Here is a 6,657-nt window from a genome sequence, read left to right as displayed (position 1 = left end):
TTTTTTTATTTATATTTTATTCTTAAAAAAGAAAAAGCAGATACAAGAAATGAAGATATTTCTTTTAGTTTTAGTATTAATCCAAAAACGTAGTATTAATTATTTTTTTAAATAATCCTTTCCTCTTTTTTAAAACTAATTTTCTTGTGACCTTTTTCTAGTTCTTGCAATCTGTCAGACTTCTCTGTCAGATTTCATGCCTTTCCCTGTGTTTTTGAAAGAAATCATATCAGTTTGCTCAGGTTTGAAAGGGTTAAAAAGCTTGTGAGAGGCCTCTGAACACAGCACCAGAAAACCAGTGTCGATCCAGGTTTAAAAAAGTGAATAGTTTATGGCAAACTGACAGTCTATGGCACAGAGATAGAAAATACAATATATCAGGATTTGGGTAGAGGCATAATACTTAGTTAGTATGATCAGTTCATTCTTTGTTTTGGTCTTTTAATTCTATTTTTTTTACAATAAAAAAAGCACAGAATATTACCAGCCTTATCCTTTAACCCTCCTTCCTGCCTGTCTTGTCTTGAAACAAAAACCGCCCATTGACTGGCTTTTAAAGACGCTTTCTGTAACCCTGCTCTCGACGGGAACAGAGCTCAGTGCTGCCAGCCATGTATCAAAACAACACATTGTAGTGGCAAAAAGCCAAGTGGCCTTGTTGACGAGCCAAAACAGGAAATGACTTCACTTTACTGTGTGGTGATGTATTACTTTTTCACCACATTTCTGTTAGATTTCTGCTGTGAGTGACTGTTATTGCAGGGTAGAGAGCAGGAATACAGAACACAGAGTACATTTTGTTTGTGAGCAGCTCTGATGGGAGACAGTACAACATGCTCCACATATAGATATGTGTAAGTGTGAATGTAAGGCAGGCGAAGAGCAGGTGAACTCGGCTTTTCTGGATCGTCATCTGTCATGATGGCTTTCACAGACACATGCGTACTTTTGTTATTTTAAGAGATGTGATTAATGTGGGCTCCTCTATTTAACTCCTTTATGATAACTGCGCTATGATTCACCGTACAGTACACAACGTAGCTTTCCTCAGAGTCACAGCATCTTGTCAACCGGAAATGCTGTCTCATTTTTGAGACATCTGGACACAAAATGACAACATGGATAAGAGAAATAACCAGGTGTTTGTGTTGTTTTTTTTCTTTATAATTTACACGTCACAGAACATTAGAACAACGTCTGGAGCTCCACGGTCAATTCCCACAGCGCTCTCACCTCTGTGGCATACACAGGGCAAGACAAATTTATCACCACCTGAGGCCTTGACTATTTTTATGCCGTGGCAATTTCACCCGAAGACCCAGAGTGACTTTTCTGTGGAAGAACTGGGGGCAGTTAATGGGTAAATTCTGTTTAATCTGCACCCTCTCTCTCTCTCTCTTGCCTCATGACATGTCGGTGAGCAGTGAGTGGGTGGAAATCGTGGGGTGAGTCAAGCCTTCAAGGCATGAGTGTGTGTATGCCTCTTCAGCATGTGTCATCCAGGCCATCATATCATGACTTGAACTCAGGGATACCAAACATTCCTGTTTCACATTGAATTTGGCAGCCACAGGTTGACTGGTGCATTGGATGCGATGTGGTTTGAGTGTGTGCTTACTCACTACACTGACGTTTGTTGTTGCTGTCTCTGCTCATGCAGCGCATAAACAAGAAGTGACATGTGACTACATGCCATCCGCATACCCTGAATTACACATTTGCACTTATGTTTGCTGTATTGACTTAACATTTTACTTGTATTTCTCCATATAGTAACTGTGTGACTGCTCCAGATTGGATGGTTCTTCTGGTAAAATAGTTTTGGTTATGTTGTGATCATTTCTGCTCCTTTTCCTACTTGGACTGTTTCTACCAGCATAGAATTTATTTCAAGAAATAGTCCCCTCCTCTCATCCAAGTAGTATGACTCCGAATTATGTGGCACTGTGTCCCCCACACTGCATACAAAACCTTATGCTTTTTCTGAAGTTTCTCCATTTTGACTTCTTTTAAAACCCAGAGTGACATCACTTTTGTTGTTGCAATCAGACACTTTTCACAAGTGTTTAAACTTTTGAACCTGTTTGAGCAAATTGGTGCAATTCCAAAAAAAAAGGGAAATAAGGCAATGAGCAACTTGGTAAGAAGCGTTTCACAAATTGCAAGAAATTACAAAAAAAAAAATTTAAAAGATAGGGGAAAAAAAGAAAAGAAATCTTTAAAGCCAATCATCATACTTACATATCTGAAATGATGTTACAGAATTATTATAATTTTAAAACACTTTTTCCAGATTGTTTCCTTCTTTTAATTGCTTTGATCTTTGGGTCATTTCTTCTTTTGTTACTCGTTGCCTTCTTCTCATGCTTTCGCAAGAAATCAAGCCAATTTGCTCAGGTGTCAAAGGGTTAAAAGATTTTTATGCCTCCATGTGAGCAATAGCCGTGGCAGGAGACATCATGTTTTCAGGCTGTCCATTCATCCATCCCATTCTCATGAACAAGATATCTCAAGAACACCTGGAGGGAATTTCTTCAAATTTGGCATAAACAGTCACTTGGACTGTTACGTCAAAAACATGTTTTCAGGCATTACTGGGACGTCATACGCTAATCATGGCAAAATTACTCACACAAATGTTAACTGGGATGAAATGGTGGAAGTTGATTATATAGATCGTCTGTGCTTCGGTGTGTGTGTGAAGCATTAGTGTCTTTGAATCTGTAGCTTCATTGCAGCACCATCCAAATTTGGAGCCCTGTCTGCTCTCATGGCCACATATGAGTCTGGACAGACTTGGATGTAAACTGTAACTGCAACTTGACTGGTTCATGGAGGCATACAAACATGAGATGGTATTCTTCTTTGTGATGTGTATTCTTGTTGAAATTTAGGGTCTAACTACAGGGATTTTATATCCCCCTGAAACTAATTTGTTATTTGGGACAGTAAAAATGAAATGGACTGGACAATAAATTCACAGTGTACTTGATATTCTGTATATTTCCACTGCTCAGTCTTTCAAACCACTTTGCCGTACTACATTGATGTAAAATTTCCCTGTTGCTGTTAAAAGGAGCTGTGTAAGATTAGAAGGAATACCATTTGAATTAATGTTTTTTTGTTGAGTTGAATTAACTTTATTGCAATTACAGGAAATGTGAAACTGTCCTATTTGTCAAAGTGACATATAAATGAAACAATAAAATAGGCTGACACAAATACAGCAATAGAACTATAACCTTTACCAGAGTACACAGAAATGTCCTTATCATAATGTCCCATTTTTTATCAGTAATGGTCATATTGACATTGATAAAACTGGATGCCGGTGCTCCTTAGAAAACACGTCATACTTGGTTTCTTAGTGTCTTGGGATGATATTTTGTTGAACTCTGAACTCTGTGGGGGTACATTACCAGAAATGACCACTGTTGTTGCAATAAATATACTGCACTCTATGAAGTGTAGCTCGACACTGAAACTCCTCCTTTGAGTCATCTTTGGTACCCGAGTGGAATTCCAACCCGCTGTACTCAGTGGTCAGCTGAGGTGAGATGAGTAATGTGGGCCTTATTAGGAAACAGTATCATCATGGCTCAGTCAGCAAATCAGGAAGCACCTGTGCAGCTGAGGGAGGAGGGAGGGGGAAGAAGGGAGGGGGGATGCGTGTCCCAGCGAAGGCGACCTATTGTATTTTGGTGCTTTTTATAAATCACGTGGAAAAAGGGGACATTCTGGACAGGAAGTGACTTGACGCACTTACATACCTCACTAATGTGGTTTGGCCAGCATTGCCTGGTGTAAATTAAAAGTATTGTGACAGGAGCTGTGTGCAGCACAAAAACAAATGTAAAGATGGCTGCAGTATTCTGTCCACAAATAGTGTAAACAAGAAACACATAAATATCTTTTCTTTTTTTTGAGTCAGCCTCTTCTTTGGTATGGTATATTGAGGTAAAATAATCCACATACACAGTGTAACACCCACAAAATGTATCAATCTTCTTTTCAAACAAGACAAAGCTAGACTGTGTGGCCTAATATCAAAATACAGGAACATTAAAGTAAAAAAAGTGCAACCATAGAATTTGCGGTTGTGTTTTAATGAATCTTTGACAAAGTTGATGAGGCGTTTCCTCCAAAAACAGGAAACTGCAAAACTTTCTTACTTGGATTGTGCAAGGCAGTTTAACTAAACCAAATAAAAAACTGATCTGCAACATTTCACCATAGAAATAAAAGCTTTTGGAAAGCACTGAAGTACAAATTCTCAGCTCATAAGGTGTCTCTTAATTGGCAATGTTTGGCAACACTGGGACAGGCACGTAACAATGCAGTACCCATACTTTTACAGATTAAACAATTGAGCCAGGAACACGACACAAACCCCCCACAGAAATCTAAATTGACCTGTTGCACTTGTGACCTAAAGACATCACCACGTAGATGACACACTTTGACAAAATACTGCGTCGGACATAGTCACAGCCGACACAACAGAGTCCTAATAGCCGACCAGCTGACAGCAGGGCTCTGTGCAAGCAGGATTGCGGCTGGCTTAAATGTTGCCTGCCTGCTTCCTAAATATATTAGCGATACCAGAGTCAGTGACATACTGAGGCGATCGTGTCAGAGAGACGTGCATGTGCTCAAAGCATTGATGTGAGAGTGAGGCGGAAGGAGAGGGAGAGATGGACAGACACAGAGGAGAGAAAAAGAGAGAAAGAGGAAAAGAGGGGAAATAGTGGAGATAAAAATTAAACACTTGAGCTTGTTTATCTGGCTCGTCTGGGTCTGCTGTTGTTATTTACAGCTGACACTAACAAACCCCGTAATGAAATGAGGCCTCGGAAACGGATGGTGGGCCTCCCCGCTCATCAACCATGATGTCACAAGCCCAGATTAGACTGGACCATATGGCACGCTGCCTGCTGTCCCTCTAATCCTCAGCCGCCATCCAGGCATCTCTCCACCCAGCCCCAACCCCAACCCATCCCATTCATCTTTCAGTCCATCCATCCATCCATCCATCCATCTGCCTCTTTTTTCAGCCAGTCACAGGCAGGCAGCCACACAGCACCACATGCAGAGTCCTCTCTCTGAATTATACTGTCAAGGCCTTGAGGGCAATCTATTGTTTTGTTTTTGTTTTGTTTTTGTCTGGTTTTTATTCATCTGTCTGTCACTGTGTTTGTCTCGCTGTTTGTCCATTTGTCACATTTCTATTCTGTTGATCAGTGCGCCTCTCTCTCTCTCTCTCTCTCTCTCTGTGTTTTGCTCTTACCGTTCCCACGCATTCATGCAGCAGACACAACATGATGTAACAAATATTTGTTGGATTTGTTTCACCAAAGAGGCTTTCAGTGTGTCTTGTTTACACCATGTATAGGCTATATTTGAAGCTTGGCTCAGTCTTTGAACCTTGGGTTTTTGCTGGGTGGGAGACTCATAAAACAAAAAAAGATTTCAGTATATTAAGGATGTAATGGGTCAGAGATTCACATTATCTAATTAGCTAGTACTCCCAGAAGCAACTATAATGGCTGTGAATGGCTGTTACAAGAAATATGATTCTCCTCAGACTGATGAGAATAATTTGTTTTAAATGTGCTTTTTGGTTGAAAATTTTCTTAATGAATGATAACTGCTGGATACACATGACTGTGTGCGTTCTCTCTCTTTACAATCTTCTCTAAGTATGATGTGGAGTAAATTGGTTTCAGCTGGATCCATATCTAAATCCAAAACACAAACACACATGCAAACAGAACCCACACACAGTCCCCAGCTGCATGTTAGGATTGATTGCACATCATGTGAGTGCATGCAGTGTGACGTTTAAACCAGTTAATTCATTGGGGGGATTAGGCTTACATGCTGAGGGATATAAGGCGGGTTCACTGGGCTATACATGGGACTGAGCGGAAGTCCCAAGGTTGCTTTTGTCAGCTACTTGTTGTCCAGCTACTGAGCTCTCCTTGAAAGTCTCCACATTACTGAGTACTACATAGAAGATTATTTGTTAGTATCGCCTTAACACAAAGTTACCTTTGGGGATTTACAGCACAATGGATGTGGTACTCACTGATGAGTTACAGTGATAATATGTGAGCCTACATCATTGTAAATTTTATTTTTTGCATGGCCTTTGGGTCTCTGTGTGTTATTTATTTCCCTTATATCACCTTAATATTATCCTGTGTCCCCCATCAGTGTGTGTTTTTGTGTGCATGCTACACATTAAAGAGCTTATGCATACGGTATGTGACCGTACCCACCGTTTTACATTAGGACTGAAACAATTCGTTGATTATTGTAATCAGTTAAATGATGGATCACTAAATCAGCAGCTATTTGTAATAATTTAAGGAGCTGTTAAATTCAGAGCATATCTATGGTTCAGAGGTTGTCTGTACATGGCTCTCAACATGGAGGTGGATGAGCTGGCAGCTAGGAGCTAACAGTGCTAACCGCAGCAACAGTGCTGACAGAGCTAACAGTCTTAGCATCGGAGTGTTGTGCCGTGTTCACAGGCTACAATTCCTTTTCAATGGAAGCTGGCATGATGTGCAGATTTTCTCAGATTATAATGTTTAAAAGTAAGTTAGGTTTGGATTTTAGGCTGCTGGTTGAATCATGCAGGACGACCATTGC

This window comes from Plectropomus leopardus, chromosome 3 (assembly GCF_026936395.1).
Source record: "Plectropomus leopardus strain MGB_pleo_1.0 chromosome 3, ASM2693639v1, whole genome shotgun sequence".
In the NCBI taxonomy this organism is placed as follows: domain Eukaryota; kingdom Metazoa; phylum Chordata; class Actinopteri; order Perciformes; family Serranidae; genus Plectropomus; species Plectropomus leopardus.
This window is presented reverse-complemented; position numbering follows the sequence as displayed.